The sequence below is a fragment of the Panthera pardus genome, unplaced genomic scaffold, assembly GCF_024362965.1.
Source record: "Panthera pardus isolate Hobbes unplaced genomic scaffold, ASM2436296v1 HiC_scaffold_16, whole genome shotgun sequence".
Taxonomy (NCBI): Eukaryota; Metazoa; Chordata; class Mammalia; order Carnivora; family Felidae; genus Panthera; species Panthera pardus.
In genome coordinates, this window is record NW_026526721.1 from 81,193,807 (window position 1) to 81,209,756 (window position 15,950).

Below are 15,950 nucleotides of genomic sequence, written 5' to 3' on the forward strand. Positions count from 1 at the left end.
CCTTAAGGTTGCCCCAAAGGATGGCTATTTCAATTTTATAATAAAAAGAACTTTCCTTTCTTTAGAGAGAACAAGCAAGCGAGCAGGGGAGAGGAGCAGAGTGGGTGGGGGGAGAGAGGGGGAGAGAAAAAGAAAGAGAGAATCTTAAGCAGGCTCCACAGAGCCCAACACAGGGCTCGATCCCATGACCCTGGGAACATGACCTGAGTTGAGATCAAGAATCAGATGCTCAACTGACTGAGCCACCAAGGTGTCCCATAAGACCTCTTATTTCCAAGGGGTTAAGTAGAGCAGCTTAGCCCAGAAATAAGTAATGGCCTAGCCTGCAGGATTTGACATCACTATTCATTGGCCTGAGGCCCTGAGTCTCCTCTGACTATTCTTGTAGTCTCTATGCATTTTCTAGTTTTCAAAGAAAAAAAAATCTTTTTTGGATGTAAGTTGAAGAATTACAGCTGTTGAGACCATAATAATCCCCAAATTAGGAGACAGTATGAGTAGCACAAGTTAGTACTTTGATGTTGAGGATAAACACATAATTAATAATTACTTCTTATAAGTATCAGAGTCTTAGGATACACATTAACTACATTTGTTTACTATGTCACCTGTATCTTCCTTTGTAGATGAGGTATGTTTCTAAAGAACAAAATAAGCAGAATCCAATTAGAGATTAATTCATATTCCAAATGTGCTGGGGACGAAATTGAAGGAAATTTTTTATGTTGTGCATAATCATTTTTCTGACTTAGGATTTTCTGAAGTATGTGTGAATACTGCTTGCATGATGAGCAAGCAGTAGAAGCAGGCACTATCACTGAAGAAGGACCCTATGTTAGCCCAGGCCCTAACAAATGGGGCAAGTGAGAATTTAAAGAGACTGCTTACAAAAGTCAGGACAGAAAAAGCAACAGGGATGGTATTATGCCCCAAAGCTAGTAACAGCCAGTAGGCTTTAACTGGGGAGGGGAAAGAATGCTCACCAGAACCTGGAGAGTGTAGCTATACAAGAAGGTCATCCAACAAGAGCTGTGGCCTTTGGTAGAGGGATGCAACCATGGTGCACTGACCTGATAAGGAGAGAGTCAGTGGAGTTAATATTGAACCACAATTTCACTTTCCTTTTGCTTTCAAAGACCCTGCAGGTGTTTGCCAATGGTTGAACCCAACAGAGAACCAGAGGACGAGAAAGTCCACTGATGCAGTCCAGACAAGTCAACCTCCAGGGACACAGAACAGGGTGATTTGAGCAGGACAGAAAGTGGATCTGATCCTAAGCCCCACACCAGTGGAGATCCTGCTGCTACAGGTAGACACATAATGGTCAAAGCTGGAAATGCAACCCACTGTGCTGAGCCTCAGCTATTAAGAGGTCTACATCTGGCTTCTGAATTTTTTGGTTTGGTGAGAAAATTTGAACTCTGGTATCAGTCATGGGCTCTACAGCAGTTGGGTGTCTGTTGGACAACTATTCCTTCTGCCTGGGCTGAAGTATGGGGGGTATTTTCCCTTCTAAACATGCAAAATTCTATCCATGAGTCTCAATACTATGTAATATGTTCCAAAAAAAAAGTATTTCATCAATAAAAACTAAATGATATATAGATACTGTGATTAAATACTTATAGCGGAGGCCGTCTACTACACATGGGTTCTGAAAAATGGGCATCTTCATAGGACTTATGTGAGTATTAAATGAGATAATAGGCATGAAAGAGCTTTTTAAGCTATGAAGTAGTATTCTGATGCTAGTTGTTCCTATTAAAATATATGCCAACCATAGGGAGGTGAGGGATAGTGTACTGCTTGGTAAGAACTCATTGGCTCTGCAGTCGGGAGCTACTGTTTATGACTCTCAGCAAGTGAGAGAGAAGAGAAAATATTTTTTAATAAAATTGTATTATTAAAGTTCTATTTTCCCATTAAATTTACTGTCATTATTTGGACTATTTAGTTGGATAGTAAAATATAACAGAAGTAGAGATACGAATATAATGCATTCAATACTTGTTTTATGCTTTATAACATTAAACCAAATAATACATTGCCAGCTTGGTATAACAGAGCTATTGGAGAGCATCAGTAAAAGACTTCCAAGGGTATATTTGGAATTTCCCACAAAGCACTAGGTCCTGCATACTGCTCCTGGGCAAGTCCTACATGTACTTGGCAAACAAGAAGTCAACAGGGGTCCTTCTGCCTTCCCTGCATCACTTAGGAATGATAGAACCATAGATTGTTAGAATTGCGGGGAGCAAACGTTAGGTCATGACTCCCATTTTTCAACAGAAGTAACTCATTCTCATTAGTTTGTCAATTCACTAGGAGAATGCAAGTATCATTTATATCTGTACCTCATCCCTCCTCTTTCCCTTCCTTCTAGCTTCAAAATTTAGTTCAGAACCTGATATAATATGATGCAGTTTACTTTTTGGATGGGAGAACTTTACATACACACCAACACACACATTCACACAGAGAGAGCAATATGAAAAACAATATATTAAAATCAATAGCTAACATTTGTTGAGATTATTGCCACCCATTCTTCTGCCCATGTCACCTGTATTAACTTTTTTAATCCTCACATCAACCCTTTGAGAACAGCATTATTACTAACCTGATAAGAACTGATAAGAAAGTGATGCACTGAGAGTTCAAATAATTCACTACAACTACTAAGTGGTAAAGACAGGAGGTGAACCCAGCTCCAGTTCCAGTCCCAAAGCCTGGGCCTGAGCTTTTAGTCCAAGCCCATGGCCCCACTCACAACACTCTACTGTCAATATTCTAATGGGCTTCTATTTAATTAAGAAATGTCTAAGTCAGAAAAATATGGACTCGACTCACGTTTTGCTTCAGGCTGAGGTTCTACATTTAGGATAAAGTTAAAACTTCCTGGTAACAAATAAAGATAAGTGGAGAATTCTAAAATATGCCCATCTTCTGTAGGGTTGACTCCATTATATTTTAACACTAAACCTCTATGCCTGCGCTGTCTAATACTGTAGCTTCCAGTTACATGTGGTTATTTAACTTAAAATCCATTAAAATTAAATTAAAATTCGGTTCCTAAGTTGCTCAGGTCCATTTCAAGTGCTCAGGAGCCACATGTGGCTAGCGGCAACCATACCGGACAGTGCAAAATAGAACATTTCCGTCACCACAGAAGGTTCTTTGTACAGCTGTGCCCTGTGTGTTTTATTCACCTGAATAGATTTGTTTGTTGTGAGAATTAATAAGTATTGTGGCTTCCCTTTGTACATGAGGCTTTGCTAAATGCATAGAACTCGATTACTTCTTTTATTTTATTTTTATTTTTTTTTAACGTTTATTTATTTTTGAGACAGAGAGAGACACAGCATGAACGGGGGAGGGTCAGAGAGAGAGAGAGGGAGACACAGAATCTGAAGCAGGCTCCAGGCTCTGAGCCATCAGCACAGAGCCCGACGCGGGGCTCGAACCCACGGACCTCGAGATCATGCCCTGAGCCGAAGTCGGCCACTTAACCGACTGAGCCACCCAGGCGCCCCACGATTACTTCTTTTAAAATAACAGGTTTGCTCTCATATTTTAGTAATGCCTGTGAATTAAATGCTTTAAATACATCTCATCCCAGTGATGGTTTGCCAGGATTAAATCTGAGATTTTTTTTAAAAAAGATTTTCCAGGAGACCATAACGAGGTGTCCAAAATAATGAAAGGAGCCAAAGGAATAATTTTCTTTTTTTTTTCCACCCAGAGTCCCTTTTATTCCAAGGTAATATTAACATTCAATATCCTTCCAGTACCTTGTCTATACCCATCCAGACATGCACACTCACATACAGACATATGCAAAATCTCATCTTTTGAAAATGAAGTGTATTGTACATATCATTCTGCAACTTGGCCTTCTTGCTTATCACTGCATCATGGACACCTCTCCAAGTTGGCAGATAGCAATAAAATATATTTTTTTAAATAGCTGCACAGTCTTCTCTAGTATGGATGTGGCATAACTAATCTCTCCCTGATGGCAGAAACTGATTTGGTTTCCAGTTTAGAGCACTGGAAGACACTGAGGCAAATGAGCTATAACATGCATCTGATCTCTACCTCCTGATGTTTGCTTTTCAGAGATCCTCTGAAATTGGATGGTTAAGTCAAAGCATATGTATATATATTTTTTATATTGCACAATAACTTTCAAAAATGGTAACAACCGAATATCCAGCCAGCAATGTGTAAGACTGCCCATTTCCTAACATGCTTACTAGTAATGGGTACTTTCTTTTTTTTTCAATATATGAAATTTATTGTCAAATTGGTTTCCATACAACACCCAGTGCTCATCCCAAAAGGTGCCCTCCTCAATACCCATCACCCACCCTCCCCTCCCTCCCACTCCCCCATCAACCCTCAGTTTGTTCTCAGTTTTTAAGAGTCTCTTATGCTTTGGCTCTCTCCCACTCTAACCTCTTTTTTTTTCCCCCTTCCCCTCCCCCATGGGTTTCTGTTAAGTTTCTTAGGATCCACATAAGAGTGAAAACATATGGTATCTGTCTTTCTCTGTATGGCTTATTTCACTTAGCATCGCACTCTCCAGTTCCATCCACGTTGTTACAAAGGGCCATATTTCGTTCTTTCTCATCGCCCTGTAGTACTCCATTGTGTATATAAACCACAATTTCTTTATCCATTCATCAGTTGATGGACATTTAGACTCTTTCCATAATTTGGCTATTGTTGAGAGTGCTGCTATAAACATTGGGGCACAAGTGCCCCTATGCATCAGTACTCCTGTATCCCTTGGGTAAATTCCTAGCAGTGCTATTGCTGGGTCATAGGGTAGGTCTATTTTTAATTTTCTGAGAAACCTTCACACTGTTTTCCAGAGTGGCTGCACCAATTTGCATTCCCACCAACAGTGCAAGAGGGTTCCCGTTTCTCCACATCCTCTCCAGCATCTATAGTCTCCTGATTTGTTCATTTTGGCCACTCTGACTGGCGTGAGGTGATATCTGAGTGTGGTTTTGATTTGTATTTCCCTGATAAGGAGCAACGTTGAGCATCTTTTCATGTGCCTGTTGGCCATCCGGATGTCTTCTTTAGAGAAGTGTCTATTCATGTTTTCTGCCCATTTCTTCACTGGGTTATTTGTTTTTTGGGTGTGGAGTTTGGTGAGCTCTTTATAGATTTTGGATACTAGCCCTTTGTCCGATATGTCATTTGCAAATATCTTTTCCCATTCCGTTGGTTGCCTTTTAGTTTTGTTGGTTGTTTCCTTTGCTGTGCAGAAGCTTTTTATCTTCATAAGGTCCCAGTAATTCATTTTTGCTTTTAATTCCCTTGCCTTTGGGGATGTGTCGAGTAAGAGATTGCTACGGCTGAGGTCAGAGAGGTCTTTTCCTGCTTTCTCCTCTAGGGTTTTGATGGTTTCCTGTCTCACATTAAGGTCCTTTATCCATTTTGAGTTTATTTTTGTGAATGGTGTGAGAAAGTGGTCTAGTTTCAACCTTCTGCATGTTGCTGTCCAGTTCTCCCAGCACCATTTGTTAAAGAGACTGTCTTTTTTCCATTGGATGTTCTTTCCTGATTTGTCAAAGATTAGTTGGCCATACGTTTGTGGGTCTAGTTCTGGGGTTTCAATTCTATTCCATTGGTCTATGTGTCTGTTTTTGTGCCACAAAGGAATAATTTTCAAGTACCTAAGCAGTTTCAACAGTCATTTGTGGAGAATTCAGAGTTGAAATTGTGTCATTGCTATTTTCATAGTTACCCTTCTTTGAACTCTCTAATCACAGGACGAGTGAAGGTAAAAGGCAGAGAAGTAGGAAAAGGCTAATGGAGGGAAGAGTGAACACAACCAGAAGTTGCTACTAAATCACCAACAGCTCTTGTCACTTCTCAGAGATGACTGCATTACAGATAACCAGGATAAAAATTCCAAGAGGAGCAAAGAACTCTAGACTCTGGATCCAAGGTCCAATTCTAACTGAGAAGTAATTAAAATCACAATAAAATCCTATTGCATTAGACTTTTAACATTGTTCTGTTCTCCTCACTTAATACTGTTTTTGCTCACAGAAGCAGTCCTAAGTTTTAATTTTTTAAGATAATGATTCAATCCAGATGATACCCTTCAAAATGTATGATAGAACATTTTGGGCTTTACCAAGAATAGAAATTTGAAATTGGCAAAGATCAATCATTTTCACCTGTCCCATGTCATTGTTTTGGAACGTGAATTTGACTTTATGCTAGAGAGTAATCTAAATCTGTTACTTAATTATTCATTGGGGTAGTTTCCATTTCTATTCCCAATATATAGCTGAAATTTGCAGACTACTAAAGGATCCTTGATAAGTCCCATCTGTTCAAGGTGAGGATGACAAAGAAGAACATCAATAAATATTAAATATTTATTCTAAGTGTTAAAAAATAATAAATGAATAAGACAGTTCTAATGGAAAGAAAAATAAATGTCAAATAATAACTGTGACAGAAACCAGGATGTAGTCCCTCAATACAAAGATTAATATTACATAGGATGGAATTTAAAGATGTATTTCACCGTCTCCTTTCAGAAATTATAATCTGAACTCATTACAAGTGCATGTTTTAAAAATATCTGTCTCTAAAAAGTGGTGCATAAATCATTTTTTTAAAAAAGAAAACATTAAAAAATTCCCAATACAAGTTACTATTTGAAATAATACTGGTAATGGGACGCCTGGGTGGCTCAGTCGGTTAAACGTCCAGCTTCGGCTGAGGTCACGATCTCATGGCTTGTGAGTTTGAGCCCCGCGTCGGGATCTGTGCTGACAGCTCGGAGCCTGGAGCCTGCTTCAGATTCCGTGTCTCCCTCTCTCTGCCCCTAACCCACTCGCATTCTGTCTCTCTCTCTCTCAAAAATAAATAAACATTGAAATAATACCGGTAAATCTATTTACAAAATGGAAAATCCTTTTGAAATCCTAATGATTGCTTTATTATTGTACTTGTTTCATTAATTTGAGTTTTCTTCTGTTTCAGTGTCTGGTTTGAAGCCACTAGTCAACTCAGGAGCCATCGCTTTTCATAGCTCTTGGTAAATCAGCCTGAGTAGTTAGTATATCCTTATAATTTGTCCTGGGCTTAAAACCAGATAACCAAACTTGTTAAAAATATGTGCATAATAATAGCAATTTTTTTAACGTTATTTATTTAGTTTGAGAGAGAGAGAGAGAGCACACCCGAGAGAGAGTGAGCAGGGGAGGGGCCAAGAGAGAAGGAGAGAGAGAATCCCAAGCAGGTTCCACATTCAGCATGGAGCCTGACATGGGGCTGGATTCCACATTGCAAGATCACGACCCGAGCCTCACAACTGAACCAATATCAAGAGTCAGTGGCTTAACCCACTGAGCCACCCAGGCACCGTTAGCAATTGGGTTTTATACGAAGGCTTGAAGAATCTTCTTATAAGTAAACTATAAGGGTTGGTACATGGACTTTATGATGTCTATTCTGGCTATGTGAAAGCATCCTCCCCCTTTTCTGGTTCTCAGTAACTACTGGCATGTTTAGCTGTTCTTAAAATATAGCATGATCTATAGCCACAACACCTTGTAAAGTGAGGACAAGAAGAAACAACTCTACCCAGAGAACGTGCAAAATGCCAGTGGCCCTTTTGGCCTAAAAGGTTGTCTGTGACAATAGCTTTGAAGGGGCTGTAATTATTCTTTTGTGACTACTACTTCCAAAAGGAATAGATACAACATAATCATCATCTGCTTTCCTTCATAATCCATTAAAAAATCTTATTCATGTGTTAAGCTTGTTTTTTATTAAACTTTAAAACCTTTATCTTATCACTAACAATATTATAAATGACCTCTTAAATACGTATGTTTCTTTCTCTAGAAGAGAAGCTTGCTGAGTGTAGGGGCTATCTTATAACCGTTTTCCCCAACACCTAGCATGCAACCCGACATTAATAAAGTTCTTATGAATTAATGAATTGAGGTAAAAATGCCTTCAAAATTTAAAAGTAACACTTTAAAAATTTTGTTCCAAAATGCTTTCATGCTTAAGGTGATGGACGTCTATAATTCAGAATTTATGCACCATGAGTTTGTAAATATCAACCTGTGTTAATTTATACTGATGAGTCTTATAAGTTCCAGCCTACATTCCTAAGGCAGGACACACATACCCCTTGAATCATTTTAACTGATTCTGATCCATCTTCAACTTCACACCATCTTTCCCCAAGATTACCACCCAGAATTATGCTCTAAATGTAACTGCTCCCATGGTTGTGGATTAAGGAGAACATATTGTTTTTTATTTCATTGCTAGACCCTTTCTGACGATGACCAACATGTTACTGGGTCATGAACATACACTGCGTACATCTCATCAGTGAATAACTTGCCATTACTACAAAGTTCCTCTCAGAACTGTAATGAATTAGAGCATAATAAAGACCAATATATTATAAACAGTTGCTTTCCCCATGTCAATTACATTATGCTTATGATGTGTTGTAATAGGAAAGAACGTGGAGTTTCAAGTTGGAAGATCTTATTTGAATCCTAGCTCTGCCATATATTTTTTAAACAAGTTATAGAAATACCTCATTTGTTCATTGGCATTAATAAACTTCTCTTTTAGGGTTGTTGTAGATGCAAATCAAACTAGCAGGTGTGTTTTTAAATTTACAATAGTCAAGACATGGAAGCAATCTAAGTGTCTATCAGTGGATGAATGGATAAAGAAAATGTGATGTGTACACACACACACACACACACACACACATACACTCGAATATTCAGCCATAAAAAAGAATGAACTCTTGCCATTTGCAACAACATGGTTGGACCCTGAGGGCATTATGCTGAGTGAAAGAAGTCAACAGAGAAAGACATACCATATATGACCTCACTTAGACATGATATCTAAAAAATAAGACAAAAAAACCCAAGCTCTTAGGTACAGAGAATAGACTGGTGGTTGCCAGAGGTAGGCGGTAGTGTGGGCAAAATGGGTGAAGGGGGTCAAAAGGCACAAACTTTCAGTTATAAAATAAATAAGTCATGGGGATGTAATGTACAGCATGGTGACTACAGTTAATAATACCATTTTGCATATATGAAAGTTGCTAAAAGAGTAAATGTTAAAAGTTCGCATCACAAGATAAAAAATTTTAGAATGATGCATTAAAATAAATGTTATTTATTGTGATGATCATTTCACCATATATACAGATACCTAATCATGATATCATATATCTGAAACTAATAAAATGTAATATGTCAATTATAACTCAAAAACAAAACAGACATTTTATTGAGTGCTTACTATAAAGACTCTGAAGTCTTTAAAATGGTTTCTTTCTGTCATCTTGGCATTTCTCACCAAGATACGTTTAATTTCAATGGGAAAATAGGAACATTTCATTCTATACTCACACTCTCTGATTTTTAAAAAATCATTAAATAAGAATCCTAGCTAAACCTGGTAAATTGAATACAATCTCTAGTTCTCCCCATCCCCACACCAAACCACACTAACATGAAAGTAAGGCAAAAAACAAAAAAACAAAAAAACCCCAAAAAACAAAAAAACCCAGCAGGCAATAAAGTGGGTGAATCTCAAAAGCACTATGCTAAGGAAAAAAAAAGCCAAACACAAAAGGCTACATACTATGATTTCACTTATGAAATTCATTTATAGCACAGACAAAACCACACGGACAGAAAATACAACAATGGTTATTAACAAGGGCAGGGGAGGGGGACCGACTTGGGTGTTTTCCTCCCTAACTCAAGAACTGAGATCTTCAAAAGGCATTCTGAAAGCAAGGTCCCTGAGCTTCCCTGAGCAATGGCAGAACCACCAGAACACATCGATAGCCTTCCAAAAGGCTCACTGGAAACCATCAGTGTTCTAAATACACTGCTTTTCCTGACACTTTTACCAGAATGCTTTTGATACAGACAAAGTTCATTTTGGTATGTGAATTGTAGCATTCATATTGCTTTACAACTTTCCACGTGTGTATATGTTAGAATTAATTTTTAATTAGAACCCTTTAGCATCCTTTGAGATAGGGGTGCCTCAAGGTGTTTCTAAATGAAAGTGAATAAGCATGAGTCTAGAGAATAAAAGGAGATAAGAATTTAGCCTATCAAGCTTACATGTCTGTAGAATCTAAAAACCACCCCTAGAGTTTTCCAGCTCAGAGTCGGTGTTGAGTTAAAGGTTATGGTAAAGATCCAGGATCTGGTGGCAGAAAATGGTTAAGGAAGGAGACACTGGTTATATCCTGAGGGTTCAGAGACAGACACATAATCAGCCCATGAATCTTTTCCCTCCCTTACTGAGGCAAATCAAAGTGTCCTTCGCATAAAATCTAGGGTTTCTATCATCCTTTTATTATTTTCTTTCCTTTCCAGGCTTGCTTTCAGAATGAATTTTTTTTTTCAACATTTTTTATTTATTTTTGGGACAGAGAGAGACAGAGCATGAACGGGGGAGGGGCAGAGAGAGAGGGAGACACAGAATCGGAAACAGGCTCCAGGCTCCGAGCCATCAGCCCAGAGCCTGACGCGGGGCTCGAACTCACGGACCGCGAGATCGTGACCTGGCTGAAGTCGGATGCTTAGCCAACTGCGCCACTCAGGCGCCCCTGAATTTTTTTTTTTAATTTTTATTTGAGAGAGAGAGAGAGAGAGAGAGAGAGAGAGAGAGAGAGAGCGCGCACATGAGCAGGGGAGAGGCACAGAGGAAGAGAGAGAGAAAATCTTAAGCAGACTCCACACTCAGTGTGGAGCCCAAAGCAGGGCTCTATCCCAGAACCCTGGGTTCATGACCTGAGCCAAAATCAAGAGTCCAACACTCAATTGATGGAGCCACCCAGGTGCCCTTCAGTATGATTTTTTTTTTTTTTTTTTTTTGAGAAAGAGAGAGAGGGCACAAGTGAGCAAGGGGCAGAGAGAGAGAAAAAGAGTCTGGGGAGAGGCAGAGAAAGAGAGAGAGAGTGAGAGAAATGGAACTCACCCAAAGTGGGGCTCATGCTTACCCAATGTGGGACTCGAACTCACGAACTGTGAGATTATGACCTGAGCTGAAGTCAGATGCTTAACAACTGAGCCACCCAGGTGCTCCTCAGTATGAATTTTTAAATTTTATTTTACTGAATAAATTCTGGAACATGCCCCACATCTCTTCTGGGGTGATCCCACCCTCCCTACTCTATAATTTCCAACTTCCATTGCAAGATTTTTCCACAGAGCCCTTTTTCACTTGCCCAGCATAATGAAAGTAGATTCATCGGTGAGAATGGATTTTTGCAATGAAGCATCCTTTCAATCTTACTAGACTAAAATGAATTGAGCACCAAAAATTTAAATATGAAAATAAATCATTAAATTAAGTACCTTTGAGGAACCACAAAGCCCTTATACCTAGTAGACTCAATGGCCTTCTTCTCATAATCATAGAAATAACAATAGGGCCAGGATGTTCTACTAATTATACATAACTTAGAAATTAAGCCACTTACAATGCCTTGGACAATCCAGGTTTGGGGATTAGTGGCTTTTTCCTTCAGCCTACATATGTCTAATCCTGTGGGACAAAATTAAAGGCATGATTGGTTGTGCACACAGAGAAGCTCAAAGAGCCTGATTATTTTTTAACCCCAGTAGATTCAGCTTCTGATTCTGATTTATTCTCTTTTTCTCTCTTTCCTTACTCCCAGTCTAGGCAAAATCAAGAGAAAAGCCAAATTCCACAATAGCTAGGGTTTAGTTTGAGAGTCAAAGGGGTAGAATAAAAATGTATTTAGCATTCTCCTAAATAGGCCTGCCATGTTACTGGCTTTATTTCAAGACCTTTCTTGTTGACATGGCAGTATAATTTAATTAAGGGAAGGTGCTACAAAAAGAGAAGTTGAGAACGAAATTGCTGGCTAGGGATGACTAAATTGAGAGTCAAGTGGTACCCTAGGCTTCCTGTTTTTCTGACTTCAAACTGTTTTCGGTAATTTTCCCTGGGGCCCTCCAGTCTTTTTTTTGCTTTTCTGCTACTGGACTCTCACTGCTTTTTCACCCGTGATCCCTACATTATACAATTCTAGGAGGCCTCATTCCCAATGACAGCCCTGCTTTTATTATTTCTCTCTTCTGCAAATGATTCTCAAAGTTGAAACTATTTCCCACAAGATCCACTGATGTCAACTGGCTGTTTCACTTCGGGGAATTACAACCAAGTGTTTTAAACACACGAGTAACACTGTAAAGGAACTAGAGTAGTCCTTCCAATACCCTTGCTGCAATAATCAGAATATCTGTGTCTCCCCCAAGTTTGTATGTTGAAATCCTAGTCCCTAAAAGTGATGGTATTAGTAGGTGGGGCCTCTGGCAGATGCTGAGGTCATGAGAGTGGAGTCCTTGTGAATGGGATTAGTGCCCTTATAAAAGAGGCTCCAGAGAGATCCCTTGCCCTTCTGCCATGGCAGAACACAGCAAGAAGTCTGCGACCCAGAAGAGGGCCCTCATCCAACCATGCCAGTACTCTGATCTGACTTCCAACCTCTAGAGCTGTGAGCAATAAATTTCTGTTGTTTATAAGCTACCCAGTCTGTGGTGTTTTGTTACAGCAGCCTGAATAGACAAAGACACTCACTTAGTAACCATGCACTGAGAGTGTGCCTGACAATTATGATGCCACGGATGATGGACTAGAGATATATTAGACCATCCTACCCTCGAGGAGCATTCAACCTAGTGTTTCAGATAGGCGAGTAAAGAAGTAACTAGAGTACAGGGCGGAACTAAGTAAGACTTTAAGAGCTGAGATTCAGCTAGAATCTACAGGGCTGTAAAATGCCCAGCACAGTAGATGGCAATAACTAACTGAAATAACTAACATACTGTGTTTTAGTGCAATAACTAAACTGGGGGGTGCAATAACTAACTGAAAATATCAGGGGAAATCTCCATAGAGGAAGAAAAAATGTCATCAACAAAGTGGGGTCATGAAGTAAGAGTCACACCAGCAGAGAAGGGGTGAGGATGGGGGAGCTGTTTGGAGCACACATACGTTCCCATCGAACAGAATTTCATAAAGAAGAGAATGGAGGGTGGAACGGATTCTGTGAGCAATTCAAACAAATAGCAGCACTTACAGACTGAACTAAAAAAAATTAAAAGAAAAAGAATGGAGGGCAAAAAAATAAAAGGCATTTTCCAGGAATAGCAAGCAGTCTGGAATAGTTGGAACATAAGGTGCATGGAGGGCAGTGATCAGCACAGCTATAACTATAGGGTGGTGTTGCATCATGGAAGGTTTAGAATGCTGAGCTAACAACTCTCTTTTCTCTGATCAGATGAACTTGGCTTCATAAAAACCACGACTCATTACTCATGCAATGATCAAAAAAACGTTTGTTCAAGACCACAGTAATTGGAATGAGCAAAATATGCAGTTTCTGAAATCATGCTATTACTCTAAATAACGCTTACATACCTTATTAACAAAATAGTATTGTTTGGGGCATAAAACTGGGGTAGTTGCCTGTAGTACATTCATTGACACAAACCCATTCTTCAAAGCCACTTCTAGAAATCTAATGGTGGCCAGAAAGGAATAAACATGCTGGCCTTTGAGCAAAAAGGAACATGCCGTAGGAAACGTTCAACATACTGAGAGGCACTGCTAGTAAGAACAGCATCTAAGGGCTTCTGACAATTTTATATGTTAACAGGACCAGCTACAAAATTTGCAGGACCACTGCCAAATGAAAATGCTAGACGCTCTGTTCAAGAACTATTAAGAATTTCAAGACAGGGGCGCCTGGGTGGCTCAGTCGGTTGAGCGTCCGACTTCAGCTCAGGTCACGATCTCACGGACCGTGAGTTCGAGCCCCGCGTCAGGCTCTGGGCTGATGGCTCAGAGCCTGGAGCCTGCTTCCAGTTCTGTGTCTCCCTCTCTCTCTGCCCCTCCCCCGTTCATGCTCTGTCTCTCTCTGTCTCAAAAATAAATAAACGTTAAAAAAAAAATTTTTTTTTTAAATAAAAAAAAAAAAAAAAGAATTTCAAGACAAAGATAGCAGAGCATTAAGCCATGTGCGGGGCCCTACGGTTATACACCCATGAAGCTGGTCTGATTGCCAACTGTAACTTTTAATGATAATCCACTTAGTTTACACAGCCTGGGTTGTGTAAAGCAGCTCTCACATTCAAGTGTGAACTTCTGCCACCAATTTACTCCTTAGAATTTAACCCAACCCCATCAGTCTGCTTTCCTCTCAGCCTTTGCCGGCAATGGTGACTACAGAGAGCCTGTCTTAGACAAGCACTAGCTTCCTCACCTATTCTTATAATGCCATTCTTCTGTACGCTGAAAATAGGCCCTCTCTCTTTAATCAATTTTTAAAAAATATTTTAATGTTTATTTTTGAGAGAGAGACAGAGTGCAAGTTGGGGAGGGGCAGAGGAGACACAGAATCCAAAGCAGGCTCCAGGATCTGAGCTGTCAGCACAGAGCCCGACATGGCTGGAACTCACGGACGGTGAGATCATGACCTGAGCCAAAGTTGGGCGCTTAACCAACGGAGCCACATAGGGCCCCTCTCTTTAATATTTTATGTTTAAAATTTTACCTCTTCATAAAGTCTTCACTAATAGGAGGTAAGGTAATAAGTTCTCAACCATATCCAGGACTTAATCTTAAATCGATGCAATATTTAGGCTACTATTTCTGCAGAGTGTAAATAGAGCTACTACCACTACTGCTGATATTGATGAAGGTGGCCAAGCACCTAGGTTCTATGCCGGAAAATTGATCAATGGTGATCCCACTGCTACACGACTTCCTTGTTCTTTATATCTTAGCCCTATTCCTCAGCACGTTGACACTTTCCCCAAAGGAAAGAGGAGAAGAAAAAAAGACTTAGGTCAGCCAATTTTGTTACTTGTTAATAGGGTTGGTAAGAAAAAAACCTGCTAATGACTTAAATAAATTAATTTTTTATTAATTACAGCTCCTGAATTATCTGTGCATTTCATTTATTCTCCCTGACCCTCAATGGATAAACTGACCATTAGGCTCATCTCTGTCAATTAGTTGGTTGTCCTAGGCAATCAAATCATTGAGAAAAGGCATCATGTCTTTTTGAGGTGTATTAGTACATCATATACATAGCGTTAGCTGTCAACAGAAAAAACTGAAACAGATCATTTACTGTAGTTGTGAATTCTTCCAAACTAATATGTGTATTACATAGAGCCTTAGGCTTCCTGCTATATTATCCAAGTGCAAGTTGTCACATTGTTCGTATACTACCATCACTGAAGAACTTCAAACAAGACCCTTCAGAGTGCTAAGTGGGATTAATTTGTTTAGACTTCACCAGTTTCAGAACATCTAAACATCTGAATCAGATATTCTGAACTGATTTGAATTAAACTCTTTGTATTACATTACTACTGTTTGTTTAAGCTACATAGGAATTATTTTGCTCTACGAACAGTTTCCAATGTACTATATATGTAGCTGATGTTTGGCACACAGTTCGTCTTTTTTTTTTTTTTTTTCATTTTGCCTTTCTGTTTTGGATTTGAGAAGACAATATACTACTGTACTGTGAATATGAGAAGAAGGCTTTTTCTTTTTATATGCAGAAGATATATCTAAGTACCTGAGAACATTTTCCCTTCTGAGTCACAGCTTAACAACATTAGCAGACGCAGTTCAGCCAGAGGGGAATTGAATAGCAGCTGAGTACAGTCTAATAATTTACACTGGGGAAAGCCCTTGGAATTCAGAGGCACATTGCCCAGCTGGAGAGACAAATCTAATCTCTGCTAATGATGTTCCTCCTTCTCTTTCCTATCAGGGCTGGGCTTTTTACACATGCGCACATAATTATATATGCACACTCAGAGTCCAGTGAAGCCAAACAACACAGCACCCAGTAT

At 39.4% G+C, this 15,950-nt stretch overlaps 1 protein-coding gene across 10 annotated transcripts in view; it reads right to left on the bottom strand.

Moving 5' to 3' along the window:
- Positions 1-15,950, bottom strand: part of MAP3K13 (mitogen-activated protein kinase kinase kinase 13) — a 169,163-nt gene that overhangs the window by 60,367 nt on the left and 92,846 nt on the right. Inside the window, exon 1 of one of the 10 annotated variants that reach the window (XM_019463407.2) lies at positions 984-1,002. The exons of the other annotated variants lie outside the window; for them this stretch is intronic. The gene's annotated coding sequence lies outside the window, so the exon portion shown is untranslated. Of the gene's footprint in view, positions 1-983; positions 1,003-15,950 lie in introns of those variants that run through there. 10 annotated transcript variants of the gene reach the window in all.